General features: G+C 55.8%; 1 protein-coding gene across 1 annotated transcript in view; it reads right to left on the reverse strand.

The window, feature by feature from the left end:
• EMP2 (epithelial membrane protein 2) overlaps positions 1-9,850 on the reverse strand; it is a 32,123-nt gene extending 22,273 nt beyond the window's left edge. Inside the window, exon 1 of the mRNA XM_019468565.2 lies at positions 9,710-9,850. The gene's annotated coding sequence lies outside the window, so the exon portion shown is untranslated. The remainder of the gene's footprint in view (positions 1-9,709) is intronic.
• Positions 9,851-15,367: the final 5,517 nt, after the last annotated feature.

The raw sequence follows: 15,367 nt of genomic DNA on the forward strand, positions 1-15,367 counted from the left end.
TCGAGAAGAGCAGATTATCCTCTCTAATGTGGGTGGGCCTCATCAAATCAGGCGAAGGCATGACTGGAACAAGGCTGACCTTCTCCAAGCAAGAAGGAATTCAGCCAGTAGACGGCCTTCGGACTTGAACTACAGCATCTCCTCTCCCTGGGTCTCCAGCCTGCCAGCCCACCGTGCAGACTTTGGACCCACCAGCCCCCATAACTACGTAAGCCAATTCCTTAAAATAAATCTCTCTCTATATATACACATCCTGTTGGTTCTGCTTCTTGGAGAACTCTAACCCAGCATCTCTCCATTGGGGTTCCCAGCCCATACAGATTCGCTAACTTGACAGTTGGCAAGTCACGCCCCTTAACTGGGCAGGGAGGGGGGAAGTGGGGACAAACGACAGGAAGAGATTCCCTCTGTGAAACACTGAAGACCAGTGATTATCGGGCGCTACATCCCAGAACAAGGTTTTCCCGACTTCCATTGCCATCACCTTCTCGAGTACCACTCTGGGAATCGACTTCATCCTGGTCTTTAAATAAACCCACTCGCTAACAGAAATACACGTATTTTTAAAAGAAATCTTCTGGCTCCCTGGCAGTGGAAAATCAGCATCACTTGCTACAAATAGAGATTGATTGTGAAAACAAACGCCCCCCCCACCCGCGCAAAAGTCCCCGAGTTCTGGCTCAGTGCTGTTGTCTGTCCGAGGGCTACACCGAAGACACGCACCGTCTGAAGAAGGAACGCGAAGCTGGAAAGGCATGAAACGTGTCAGCACCCACTAAGATTTTTCCCTCGATGGAATCAGGATTGTTGAAAGAGGATCGGAAAGGGAACCACCTCTCACAGAGTGATTTCGCGCCATGTGACGTGTCCGGCGCCTTCGAAAGTCACTGCAGCGTCGTGCAGAAAACAGCACCTTGCACGGATTGCAACTGTACCCCCGGCAGGTGCCCACACAGCAGGCACACCCCTCTTCCTTCCAGACCCCCCCCCCACCGCCCACTCACTTGGGTCAGCGGGTCCCAGACCCTTTGGTGGGTCCTCCCTTAGACCCAGAGGCCCCAGCCCCCAGGAACCTGGAGCCTTCGAACCCTGCTGGTGGGAACATAAGAAGGTACAGCCACTTTGGAACACAGGCTGGCTGCTCTTCGAGCAGTTAAACACTGTTACCATCCGAGCCAGCAACTCCACGCCGAGGGATACACCCAACAGACGCGGGGACACGGGTCCAAGTAGGTACCTGAATGTCCACCGCAGCGTTCCTCACCACGGCCAAGAGGTGGAGGCAGCCCCTGTGTCCAGCAACTCGTGAACGGATGAACACAAGCGGTGACACCCATATGGTGGAATATTATTCGGCCCTGAAAAGGGAGAAAGCACCGACACGTGCCACAACAGGGAAGAACCACGAAGACGTGCTGCGAGGGAAAAGAAGCCAGACGCAAAAGGCCACGCGGCGCACGACCCCATTTGCACGGACTGTCCAGAACAGGCCGGTGTGCAGAGATGGCTGAGCTCACTGGGGGCCGGTAACCCGCCACCCCTGACGGCGCGAGGCCACTCCAGAGCCCTGTGCAGGCCCTGAGGTGGAAGGGAGGGTGCGTGGAGACCGGAAGCATCTCCAAGAAGAGGGCCTCCAGACGATCAGTGTCCTCCTTCCGGTTGGGAAGTCCCACCCAGCCTCTGGGTGCAGGGAGAGGAATATTCCGAGGCTCATCAGCTCTAGCCTGGAAAACCGTTGGGAGAGCCCCAGGGCCCCACCTGGGAGAGGGCGGCGGGACCTCAGCCAGGCTCGTGGACACAGCTGGGCAGGTGCCCCGGGGTGTGGTCCATAGACCCAGGGGGCAGGAGCACAATTTCCCGGCTGTCTCCAGAGGGGCGAGGGGGTCCTCGAAATTGCCCAGAAAAGGGGGAGCTTGTGTTAGCAGCCAACACTCGTGGCATCTGGGGGTGGGCGGGGGATGGGGTGGGCACATCACGGAGTGAAGGGAAACAGTGACAGAGACAACACTATTATCAGTTCTGCCCTGTCTCCGTATCCCCCCCGGGCCACACGTGACCCATAACCGTCTTTAAAACACATGAGCTTGAGTCGATTCGTTTTTAAGCGTGTATCACTCCATCAAAGGAAAAGCCATATCCCGGGCCAAGCGATGGACATTTTAGTAACGCAAATTTTAAATAAATATGAGCACATCACAGTTTCTAACGTTTGCCCGTATGCTATAGAAACTGCCTCCTAACGCCCGTGGGTGTGCAAACCGCACTCTGGGCGTGGCGGCAACGAAGCCTCTTTCGGGCTCTGCCCTAGAAGAATGTGACCCCGTGTCACTGACACAAATGGACGCTGACCGTGCCATCCGGGGCCTGACGCGGCTCCAGGCGGAGCCCGCCACGGGAGGGACAGGGAACGGCTAGCTGTCCCGGCCCCAGTTATCTCTTCCACCCCACCCCCGAGTCTCTCCCCTCCCTTATCACCCCCTGCAGCCTCCGGCTGGCTCCTCACCCACCCCTGGGATCCTCCTCTGGGGCGGGCTGGGAAGCATGGAGCCCCAAGACTCCAGGGTGACTCCCTCTCTCAGCACTTCACAGGACAGAGGGTCCCCGAGCACCTGCTACTGCACGCTGAGCTGGGTGCTGGATGCTGGAGGCACCCCCGTGACCTCACCAGATGGGTCCGTCCCCGCATCCACCAGCCCTGGCCTTCGGCAAAGACCAGCAGAAAGAACGGATAGCTTTAGACTCCAGGTTCCTGGCCAAAGTAGGATTCCCAGAATGCCATTCCACACACACCTGAAACAGAATCAAGACGGCCTGGGGGAGGGGCGGGTCCGTCCTCCGTGAGACAGGCTGGGGGGCAGAGAGCTCACGGCCGGGGGGGGGGGCCCCCAGGCCTGCCCAGATGGCCGGCTTCGGAGGAAGGATGCCAGCCTCCGGGACACCCACCAAAACATGTGCTAACAAAGGAACTTTCCCGGCTCGACGGGCCGGGATTATTCCAAGAGGAGGACGCAGATGTCTGTTTTCACAAAGACGGACGTGGCGGGATACATCAAATGCAGCAGGGTCTGTGGGGTCCACCAGACCTGGATTCAAATCCAAAACACAGCCACTGTGTGGTTTTAAGCAAAAATGTTAAGACTCCACTTTTCCATCTACTAATGGGAATTAGAACAGTCCCTACCCTCACGGGGCGGTTGTTTGGTGTTTTTAATATTTATTTATTTATTTATTTACTGTTTACTCATTTTTTAGAAAGGGAGAGAGAGAGAGCGCGCGTGTATAAGCGGGGGAGGGGCAGAAGAGAGAGGGGGATAGAGGATCCGAAGCGGGTTCTGTGCTGACAGCAGGGAGCCCAATGTGGTACTCAAAGTCACGGACCGCGAGATCATGACCCGAGCCGAAGTCAGATGCTCAAATGACCGAGCCACCCAGGTGCCCCTAAGATTCCGTTTTTAAGCAATCTCTACACCCAACGTGGGACGCGAACCCACAGCCCTGAGATCAAGAGTTGCAGGCTCCACCGAGGGAGCCAGCCAGGCATCCCGGGTTGGTGTTCATTTTAAATGAGATAAAGGATACAAAGCCCGTGGCCCAGGAAACTGCTCTGCACCTTACAAATGCTAGAACAACAGCAATGGTAATTATTATTATTGCCATGGACAATGGCGCCAGAATGCAAGCCATTTTCTACTCCCCTCAGATAACCAACCTAAAACGCGGCTCCAGCCCCGGCTCCTTACGTGTCTCTGAATTCTCTTCAAAGCTCCCATTCCCCAAGGCCTCCTGGATACCCTTCGGGGGTTCTCATAATGGCCCTACTGGGGCCACTATATTCACTGTCGCCCCATTCTGTTAACAGCACCCAGACAGGAAACCCCTTACACCCACAAGGCGTCCACAGTGGGATGTTCCGAAGGGAACGCTCCCCGGGGGCTGCATGGCCCCCCATTACCCTGGCCCCAGGTTACTGGAACTTATGGAACTTCAGGTACAGAGGAAGCACGTGCTCTCTGGTACAGATGAGGCTGGGGTTCCCGTGTCCATTCCTGCCATTGCTGTTCCTTTCCCTCCCCTCTCTCCAGAGGCAGCCACCAGACCTATTTTGATGTGTCCTTCCAGACACTCTTGCTTATGTCCACACGATACATACGAGGCCACAGGAAATGCTGCTAGTCCTTGTTGATTTTCATACAAAAAGAGTATTTCCCCACCGATCGCTTTGCTATAACAATGCCTTATGGATCTTTCTCCACCGGGACACACAGATGAATCTCATTCCTTTTAACCTCTGTAAACTGTCCTGTTAACGACCGATGGATATTTAGGTTGCTTCTAGGTTACTTCCTCTTCCCCCCCCACACCCCGCCTCTCTCCTCTCCCTCTCTCTCTCTCTCCCTCCCTCTCTCTCTCTCTCTCTCTGCCTTTTCCACTGCAACAATGCTGTGTGAACATCATCATGCCCGCCTCCCTAGCCAGGTTCTTGGGGATCTGGAGGAAAGCCCCTCCACCCGACCCCTCTCTCCCCGTCCCGCTCCGTGCCCCCTGCTGCCCTCCCTGAACGGCAGGCGACCTGCACACTGCTCCTCGAGTGGGATCCCGCCAGCATTGTCCGCCGTCCTTCTCTGCTCCCGCCCGCACACCCAGGACCATCGCTGCTTGGGGAAATCCTAGGGACTCTGCTGAGCCCGTCTCCCGTCCCACAAGGCTTAAGGAAACGCTTTGCCCACCACAACCACCGGCTTCCGTGAAACCACATCTCTGTCTCCGTCCCGGTCCTGGCACAAGCATCCTTGGACCAGGCTGCAGCCTCCCTGGAAGACAGCGAAATCCTTCTCTGCCTGTAGCAGCTCTCTGCACAGAGTTGCTAAATCGTACCCAGCAAGATGAAAGGGGGCCAGCCAGCCGCTCCCTCGCCCTTCCCTCGGTTCAAGCAAGCCACTCCTATCTACACCGACACACAACTCCTCCCATCCTCAGAGCAACGTCCGAGGTCATCCGGGCAGCACAAGGACCCTCATTAAAGGGAGAGACTCTCTGGGAAGCTGAGTGGCTGTGAGGTCTGAGGCCAGACACACAGATCTTTCTGCGGAAGCGAAGCTGGGGCGGAGAGCTCACAGATACTCCAGGATCGGTGGCGTCGTCCGAAGCGTGAACTGCGTGTCCATCCCGGTCACGGTGATGCCAATTCCCAAACGGCAGTCACGCCAGGGCTAAGCTTTTTGCTCTGGATCAGCCGGGCTTATCCACGACACTCTTCGATTATTTTTTAAAAAACGTGTTAAAGCTGAAAGCATCAACTGTAGTTTCACTCTACCAAACGGTGTATCTGTGAACCGGTCTGGGTGCCGTTGATGTGAAACCCCAACTGACAGAAAGACATGATTACTCTTTCTTGGTTCACGTTCAGCTTGCAGAACTTCAAAAAATATCTCGCATGCCGCCAGTGACGACACACTGTGAGAAGCATTCGTGAGAACAAGACGAAGGAGACGACTTTGAGTCGTATTTATTGACGGCGTTTGCCAGATAAATCGGTGATCAGAAGTGTCAGAACCAGAAACGTTCCAAGTGACTTCTCTACGGGGAAGCCATCTGCAGTGAGGGACTTAACTTCTCCATCCCCACATCCCACACGGTGATAGGGAGCTTACACCCTTTACACCCGTATTCCTCAAGATAATCTCCATGCCAAATGTCGCCCCCCGCGACCCCTCCTCCAGCTCACCACCTAGGAATGCTAGGAAGCTTCTAGAAGCTGAGGTCATCCAACCTGTCCACAGAGGGCAGGAATTGGGGCAATCTCTACGCCCTCACTTCCCTTTTAGATCAAAAGCAGCTCCACTTCCCAAGGACAGTGGGGGCCGTAGGAATTCAGTTATTCACGTTAACAACTTACTCATTAGGCACAGCAGATACCTCTTGAACAAAACCAACAGTGTCTTAAGACGGGAAGGAGGGAGGGACTCATATAGCTGGTTCTCCTTCAGCCCCTCCTCCTCCCTACATCCTGCCCCAGGATGGGCGAACATCCCCCAGAGCCCAACGGCTGGGCCCGAGAGTGACCCAAGGCCCAGCGGGAAGTGACCTACTGCCTGGGCATAGTGTCTTGTCTACCTTTCTCCCATCAGTACGTGAGCACGGAAAACTCAGCATCCCAGGTGGATGGCACATGCCATAAGGGACCCTGATCCTGGGGACCTGGCCTGGAACCCCCATGACGGCTCCGATGCCATTGAGCTCCTGGGCAGTGCACCCTTAGACCCAGATCTGCTCCTGATTCTGCTGACAACCTGCCGGGTGACCTGGGGCAAGTCAGGGTGTCCCTAGTTGTCAAACTGGGATTTTCTAAGGTTCTCACGCCCTTGAAATTTCCCCATCTTAGCCCCTGGCTGCCCTGAATGCAGACAGCTCTCGCCCCTCCCAGGCCCTTGCCCAAAGCTCAGCTGCCTGGAAGAACCCAAGTGACTGGAACAGAGCTACGCTAGCTCTGCGTCACAGGCACCACCACCAGCCCCCACCCTGGGTATCCGGTTACTAGCCCAGCACTCTCGCTGGGTAGCAGTTCTGCCTCTGATATTTTTAGACTCCCCCCCCCCCCCTTGGCCTGTCCCTAACGAGAGCCAGATGCATCTGGGGAGGATTCCACTCTGCACTCTGGGTAACTCCTGCAGGGCCTTGGGTAACTCCATCACGCCTGGGGCAAGAAAGGGGAGCCTCTGCTTCCCACCACCCCCACCCCAACCCCTATTCTTCCCCGGACAAGCTGAAGCCAAGTCCAAGAGTCAGGCCTCCGGTCCGTCTAAGGTGCCAGGTGCCTCCTTTCCCCACTCCAGCTGCCACCACCAAGTGCCTGCTCTCCTAAGCCGACGTCCAGGGCTGATTCTCCCTCCTAGAAGCCCGGCACCAACCTTCACCTGCCTCTTCTCCAGGGACTCTGCTCCAGTGCCTGGGACCCCACCCTACCTTTCGGGCATGGCAGCCGCCACCCCTGCTCTGTGTCAGAGCCCCACTTGTCCACAGAGCTGGGCAGCGGCCACATGTTACAAAACACAGACACACACACACACACACACACACACACACACACACACACACACCTGCCCCCCCAGGGAGGGTGGTTGGATTCTTCCTCCCAAACGACTCATCAACCAGCCAGCAATCCAATGGCCGTCCCATCTGGCCTTGCAAAAACACTTCTATATTTTTGTCTCGACAGACTTCCCCTCCTGGTCACGTCTGACCGAGTCTACTGCGACAGGGAGCTGGCCTCTGCTGTGCCCCCATCAACCAGGAAGGCCGCTGAGGGGCAGGACAGTCCCCAGGGGATGAAAACTTGGCCAGTTGAGTCAACCTATGAATCACTTGTGGCTGTAAAATGGAGACTCTGAACGCACACGCACGTGGTTTCGGCTCCTGCCTGGAATGTACGTGCGAGGCTGAGAAAGGAAATCTAGGTGAAACGTTTGCTTCCATCGCAGGAAGACAGCGTCTTGTGAAGCCAGGGAGGGGTGACTGAATGGACGTGCCCTGTATTTACAGTTAGATGCCACGGAGCCCCGTTTGCCAGACAGGGTGTCACTTTGCTGGGTGGGCGGTGTAGCCGCAGCCCCCGAGCCTCCCCACCAGGCTGGCCACCTCCGTGGCTTCCACCCCAGACACCAGTCCCCAGATTTCCCCACTTTAGGGAGTCTCAGTTTCCCCACTTTAGGGACACAGCAAGCTCCAGGCTACGTGGCCCGCTCTCCAACTCCCACTCCTCAATTCCTGGCCCTCAATTCCTGGCGGGGGCAGATCCCAAATCCCTCAGTGGGAAAACAGGTTAGGCGTCTTCCTGCCACCCCCATGCCCCTCCCTCGGCTCTGGGCTTGGCATCTGCCAAGGCCCCCCTGGGCATCTGGGCCCTGTTTTTCCCAGAAGGGTCTCCCCACCCCCCCCCCCCATCTTCCCGCCCCATTCCAGGAAACCCACCGGGGCATTTCCAGGTGGATAAGGGGAGGGCTTGGGGAGAGGGAGGTTCAAAGTCTGGCTCTGGGCACTCACTAGCTCAGTGCTCTTGAGAAATTGACTTAACGTCTCCCACCTGGCTCTCCCCACCTGCCACCTGGGAGCAGGGATGGACGCAGCTGTGTGAAGCTTCCAGAAGGGGAGAGCGTGGGCGCACCGAATGCTGCACAGGCGTTCCGCAAACACTCCATTAGCTTCAGTTCCCATCCGGGTCCCTCCCGCAGTCCTAGGGGGACCCGGGCTCCTGTCTCTTCCTCAGCCTCACTTCTACTTCCTTGTACCGAGGCCAAATTCTGGGAGAGGTGGCTTGCAATGGTCAGCAGCCTCTGAGACTCCACTAATTCAGACGGAAGTAAAGAGGTGGCTGGAGACTTTTTTTTTTTTAATGGTGGTAAAAATACATACAATCAACCATCGATCATTTAAGCACTTGTAACTGTAGAATTCAGTGACATTAAATACACCCCAAATGTCATGCAATCATCACCACTGTCTATACCCCAAATGTTTTCACCCTCCCCAACATAAAACTTACCCATTAAGCGATAACCCCCCACCCCGCCCCAGTCCCTGGCAACCTGTACTTTCTGTTTCTGCCCTATGAATCTGCCCGTCCTAGGTGCCTTTCGACAGTGGGATCATACAAGATTGGGGCTGCAGCCTTCCCAAGCCCCTCACCCTTCCTCTGCCTGTCACTTTTCAGGCTTGCCTCTCCAGTATAGACACCGCTAAAATTACAAGATCACCCCTGAGCCAATCCCACTCCACACACACACACACACACACACACACACACACACACACACGTCTTTGGAGTTTGGAAGGAGGCAGGGTGACTTTCCCCAAACCTGATACCGGGCTGTCCGCCTTGTTCCAAAAATAAGGGGTGGCTTCTGCGGCCTGGAAGGAGGGCTTTGTTCTGCGGGGTATCCCTATCCCTCATGTCCAGATACTCTCAACCGGCTCCCATTTATGATGTCCCCATGGGAGCCCCAAATCAGGGCCTCCTTGGGGTGTGTTTAGGACCCTGGATTTGGAGAGTGTATAGTCCCTCTATACTCGAGCTCCAGCCTCCCCTTTCTCTGGAACCCATCGGTGGGGCCGCCAAAGACCCCCACCCCAACCAGAATGAGAAGGGAGAAGCGGCTTCCCAGCGGCGCCTCCAGGCTCCTCCAAGGAAGTTGCTCCTCGTCGCTGGGGGGCGCAACGGAGCCGCGGCCGAGGGGGTACCCACTGACCCGGCCTGGGCGCAGCCCGGCCCGCCGCTCGATAAGATGGGGGACGGTGCGCCGAGGCGCCCGGGACCTTCCCGCGACAGACGGCTGCGCCGCACTCCGAGAGCCCCGGGAGGGCAGTCGGCGGGGGCGAGGGGAGCCGCCCTGACTCCTCCCCGAACTTTTCCCGCCCGCCTCGGCGCAAAAGGCGCAGGAAGCGGTCCGGGGGTGGGGAGGTGGAATTCGGGGTGCGCGGCGAACTCGGCGCACGGGGAAGGTCCGCGCCCTGGTCCCCTGGCGGAGGACCGTGGGGGGGGGGGGTTTCGGTACGGATGGGCCTCGGCCCCTCCCTGCCCCCCACCAACGGCGGGACTCCCTCGATCCCGTGCGCGCAGGGGCGCGCGGCCGGCTCCCGGGGCGCACGCTGCCCGGAGCCCCCCCGACGTGGCCCTGCGCCCCGCGCGCGCTTCCCGGGCGCGAGCCCCACTCACCGGGCGCAGGCGGCTGGACCGACGGACGGGCTGGGGCGCGAGGCGAGGCCGCCGGGCTGTTTTGAAGCTCTGGGCTGGGACTGCGCGCCCTCCCTCCTCCCTCGCGGTGGCGCGGAGCCTCCTCCCCGCGTCCCCTCCTTCCCGGATCCCGCCTCCCGGGGCGTGATGTCAGGGGCCCGGAGAGCGGAGTGGGAGGGCCGGCGGCAGGCGGGTGGGGGGACGCCGGAGGGAAAGGCTGCGGCCCGGGGAGCGCCCCCGGCCCCCGGCCGCCCCCGGGCGCAACTCGGGCCAAGTTTGGGGCGGAGTCTGCCGCGCAGTTCGGGGAAAGAGGGAGAATCGCGCCGCTACGGGCAGCCAGGAGTCCCTCCGCCGTGCTCGCCCGGACGGATTTCCACTCCCTCCCCTCTCCGGTCCCTCTGCCCCCCTTTTCTCCTCCAACCTTCCCGTAAGGGTGCAGAACGACGGATCTGGAATCCGACTTCCTGCTGGAGAACCCCTTCTCAGGCCCACTTCTCAACTTTGTGATCCTGTCCTTCCTACACCTTTCCTGCCTCGGTTTCCTCTTCTGGAAAGGGGAGTCACAATGGGACCTGTAGGGTCGTTGAAAGACCCGAAAGTGGTGATACACGCGGGCCCAGTGCCTGGCACATAGTTAGTGCTCAGTGAATATGAACGGTTGTTATTTTTATTCTCCGACCTTGGTGGGAGGGGGCAGGGCAACCGGGAACCCAAGTCTTAGGACTCCCGCCGAGCCCACCCCCCCCCCACTTGCTGCTTCCCCCCACTGCACACACACCCTTGCACAAACCACCACCCACATCCTTTGAACCCACAGCCCTGGAATTTATGATCCCTAGAAGTGACAGCAGAAGACAAGGAACAGCCAGCCTCTCTTTCCAGCCTCAGTTTTCCCATCTGGAAACTGAGAGGACTAATGTGTTCTGGAGGTTCTTGGGGAGTTGGAGGAGGCCAGAGGTACCCAAGCCCCATGTGTGGAGTGGGGGGAGCATTTAGTATACTGAAAAATCGAAGAAGTTCCAAAACAGGGCCACAACATAACAGTATATTTTAAGCTTTTAATTTAACAGGTTCATATTATTTGCATGCACCCCAAAATACAAGGCAGTAGACCGCATTACGGAAAAGAGAATTAGAAACACTTTTAGGAAATACCAATCTATTATGCACTGGCTGATGGGGCCAGAATGCCATGTTTAAACTGACTGATGCCAGTCTTTTTTCAATCCTGCTGGGGAGCTCTGCAAGGGGAGAGCCTCCCTGAATGGAAATTAGAGATCCTTAGGAGATCTGAGAGCCCCTCTGAAGGGCCACGCCCCACCCCCAAGGTCCTGAGGTTCCCCAGTTGCTCTGGTGCCTGACCTGTCATCTCTCTTTGAATTTTGGAATTTAATGCTGCTCAAGACCGCTATCCGCTAAGCAGAAGGTTTTCTGTAGGGCTAGAGAGGAGGCAGGAAGGTGTTCATTTGAACTGAGGCCCTGCCTTAAAGGGAAGGAGAGTGGGGTCTGGCTGCAGCCGAGGAGGGCCAGGTGGGGCCCAGCCACCAGCAGGGACATTGGCATTTGCTGTCCCATGGCCACTTGGAGGACGCAGGAAACCCAGGAGGCTCTCCCAGAATGGACAGTCCGGGTGGGTTTCTGCTTCAACATTCCCTTCAATATAACCCCACAGCCCTGCAAAAGAAGTTGCCCTCGTTTTCTCCATAAAGAGACTGAGGGTCAGATTAGCTACCTAAGTAACTTGCTCAAAGGCCTCAAGTGACGCATGGAACGTGGATTTGAAATCAGACCGACTGCAGCAAGACCACTCTCCTGTTCCTACCACGTCACTATTTACCAAATGCTAACCATGGCCAAGCTGTCACTACATGCCCCCTGAACTAGTATTCACTTACTTTTTTTCCTTTAAATCAACTCTGTTTATTTAACTATATTTATTTTAAAAGGAAGCCCTATAGCATTACAGTAAACAGGAAACAGTGCCATTCAGCAAACATAGATGAGAAACTTATAAACGCTACCCAACCCCCCACCCCCACCCCAGTGTCCGTATATTCTAGCCAGATCCTGTTGCCTGAAAGAACCACGAACCTGAAGTTGGGGATCTATCAGCCAGCCTGGGAGGTATTAGGGACACGTTAACACAGAAGGAGACTCTCCTTCTTGTCATCAGAACCACTGCAAGATCACCAGGAAAGAGAAACTCCTTCTCACTCTGTGATTCAAACTCACTCTCACTCTAGGCAGTGCCTCCTCCCGAATCACCTAAATCACCTCCAGTGTGCCTGCTGGTGGGGCGTGCCTCACCCCGGGAAGCACCTGGCAAGACACCAAAGAGCCTTTCCAGGACCCAGAGAAAGGAGGGGATCCACTGTTCCTCTCTATTGTTCCCAAACCCCGCTCCAGAGCCCCACCTACCTGCCCATTCACCTGCTGCCTATGCCTCCTAGTTTGGTTTCTTTAAATACAGTCCTATCTGTCCGCTAAAACTGCAGGCAGAAACCTACATTTACCCACCCGTATTCACACTCCTGGTGTTTCCATAATAAGCTGGAAACCTCAACATGGTGTGGGGGGAAAATAAGAATGTGTTCGATTGAGTTCTGGGGCCCAAATCTTCACCTGCTATAGAGCAGTGTGCATCCACACTCCAGCCTTGTGGCCAGAAGAGTGTACATCCCTCCCCCCGCCCCCGCCCCTCCGTTGACCTTGAGGCAGGCCACTGGCAGCCTTTGGTCAATGAGATATTAGCAGGCAGGGCACACGCAAAGTCTGGGAATGCGCTTGGCCAGTAAGGCTTACCCTCGTGTGCTTTTGCCATTTCTGTAAGCAGAAGACACCCCCAGTAGCCCACGGTTTCCAGAAAAATTAAAGACGTGGGGAGCAGAGCTACCCTAGGTGACCTACAGAACTCCCATCTGGGACACAGAGCTGTTCCAGCCAAGCTGCAGGTGCGTGAATGAGAAATGCATGTCTGCTGTCGCACCTATGAGGCATCCTGGCTGATTGCTTCACAGCAGGAACAGGTTGACAAAAGGCCAGGGTGGGGGTCAGGGGTGAGGCGCACAGGGTACTGAGAACTCTGGCCCCTCTTGTGTGGCCTTGCTGGCTTGAACGTTTTAAGGTTCTGCCCGTTGCTCATAACCTGCTTCTGTTGACTCTTTTCTGTTCTTAGAAGGAATGACAAGCGGTGTCCATGCCCCGGGGCGAACGTGATCCCCAGCCTTCAGGCAGTAGCAGGACTTGGAGTTGTAGCAGGATAGGTAACGGAGACTAGGCGGGCTTTGGTCAAGAAGGGTGGAGACCCTAAAAGACAATATCTAAAGCCATAAAGTCCGGATGGGAATGGACGAGATGGGAAGGTGATTCGGCCAGTGCACCCCCCTTTTGGTTGGTGGGTCAGTTGAATCTTGACAGGTGTCGCAGAGGCTTTTCTCACTTCCGATCAATAGCCATGTCCTTTGCAAGCAAACTGGTGGACAGGCTGCTAGGGTGCCACCCCTTCTCCATGTGACCCTACCTCCTGGGGCTTCACCCTTGTGTGATCCCCTCCCCTTGAGAGTGGGCTGGACGCATGACTGGGTTTTCATGAACAGAATAAGGCAAAAATGATGGATGTCACTTCTGTGATTAGGTTACAAGCACTGTGACTTCTGTCCGGCCAGCAGACTGTCTGTGGCCTCTAGGTTAGCATGCTTTTTTTTTTTTTTTTTTTTTTTTTTCATAAAGTAACTGCCATGTTAGAGAGATCCACAGGAAAAAACCAAAACAAAACAAAAAACAAAACAGAGCAACAACAACAACAAGGGAAACTCTGGCCAACAGCCAGCCAGGAACTGAGGCCTTCCGTTCACCAGCCCTCGAGGACCAGAGTAATGCCAACAACCATGTGTGTTTAGAAGCAGATCCTTCCCCGGGTGAACCTCCAGATGAGACCCCGGATCTGGCCACCATCTTGACTTGTGGGAAGTCCTGGGGCAAAGGACTCAGTGAAGCCTTGTCCAGATCCCTGACCCGCGGAAACTCTAAGTGAATGTAGGTGTGCTCATCGTGGGGGTACTTGGTTATGCAGAGACAGATAACGAACACACTAAGAATCAGCATCCGCTGACTCGGATTTGGAGGGATGGGTTCTAGCTGCAGTCTTTGTATCAGTCAGGATAGGCTGGGTGACACCATGGTAACAAATGATCCCACAATCTCTGTGGCCGGCAACACAGGTAATTGCTGTATCTTGCTCGTATTACACGTCCATTACGGGTTGACTGTGACCACGTGTTCGTATCATCTTTGCTTCACGATGCAGGCTGAGGGAGCAGCCTTGATGTGGACCGTCGCTGGTCTCAGGGAGGTGGGGAGGTAAGGGAATGAAGTACACACCGGCTATTAAAAGCTTCTGCGCGCTCACATTTCGTGGGCAAAGCAAGTCACGAAGCCAAGCAGCAAAAAATCTCCCGCTGGCCATGTTATCCTGGCAAATCGCTTCATCTCTCAGGGTCCAACTCTATCTTTGACCTTGGCTTACAGCTCTAGATGCCTCTGCAGGGAGGAATACAGCCAGCACATGCAAAGACCTCACAAGCGACATTTTCTCTCAGCTGCTTTTCCAGATGTGGAGCAGGATTGTTGGAGGAGAGCTGCCCAGGAAAAATTCCAAGTATGAAAGCTATAGGAAACTAATGTTGGGTCAACCCACCCCCCCCCCCGCCCCGCTAACCAAATGCCTTGCCATCAGCACTTTAGGCAAGGCTCAGCCGGCTGCCCATCTGCCATAAGAGAGACAGCTACGAAAGCCCTTACTGCCTGCTGGATGAATGGCCAAAAGACCTGAATTCCTGGAGTGGGATCTGAGAAATACATTCTCTGGAGAGATCATTTCCTCCTGTCGCCCACCTCCACAGACTGGGTGGGGGCAGGATGGAGGCAATGGTTTCCAGCAGAGAAGAACCCTCCCCCCCCCCCCCCCCCCACCGCCTCGCGTCCTCCAGTTACAGCTTGGAGCTCTGGATCTCATCATTTTTCCCTGTCGTGAAGCATCCTGCAAATATAAGAAGGATCCACAATACAAATCTCGTCCATTGGACCTACGACACAGAGGTTCAACTGTCACCGAAGTCCACGGCCGCAGAATCTCCAGGCCCCTGTAGATACGGCCCCTAACCACGTTGTAAGGGGCTTTCGGGTCTCTTGAAGACATCACAGACCTAAGGGGTTGTGTCTGGGTTTTTCCCATCATAGACACGTTTGGCACTGAGCCCCGAAACATCTGGCTGCTTGACTAAAGCTCCCGGGTTTTATCAGAAGGTTCGGCCCCGTGGGGACGGAGCTTGTGAGCCCTCTCACATTTGAATTACCCTGAAATACATCAGAAAGAGTGACAGGAAGCAGGGCAGTATGCTTTCCGCCGCCAGGATCATTACCACCCAAGCATCTGGAGCCCAGGTAGGCCCAGGGGACGTTTTTAGCAAGTCCCAGAAGAAAGTCCTCTGGCGTCTCCCAGCATGGCAAGGCGGGCAGAGGTCCCCTGTCCTGGCCTGTCCTGAAAAGACGGAGTACATTTAACCCCGAAAAGGCAGAGGGGAAGAAAAAAGTCCCCGTTGTTAACAGCGTCCAGGGTGTGCTCTCATTTTCCTGGGATCT

Source organism: Panthera pardus, unplaced genomic scaffold (genome assembly GCF_024362965.1).
Source record: "Panthera pardus isolate Hobbes unplaced genomic scaffold, ASM2436296v1 HiC_scaffold_5, whole genome shotgun sequence".
NCBI lineage: Eukaryota > Metazoa > Chordata > Mammalia > Carnivora > Felidae > Panthera > Panthera pardus.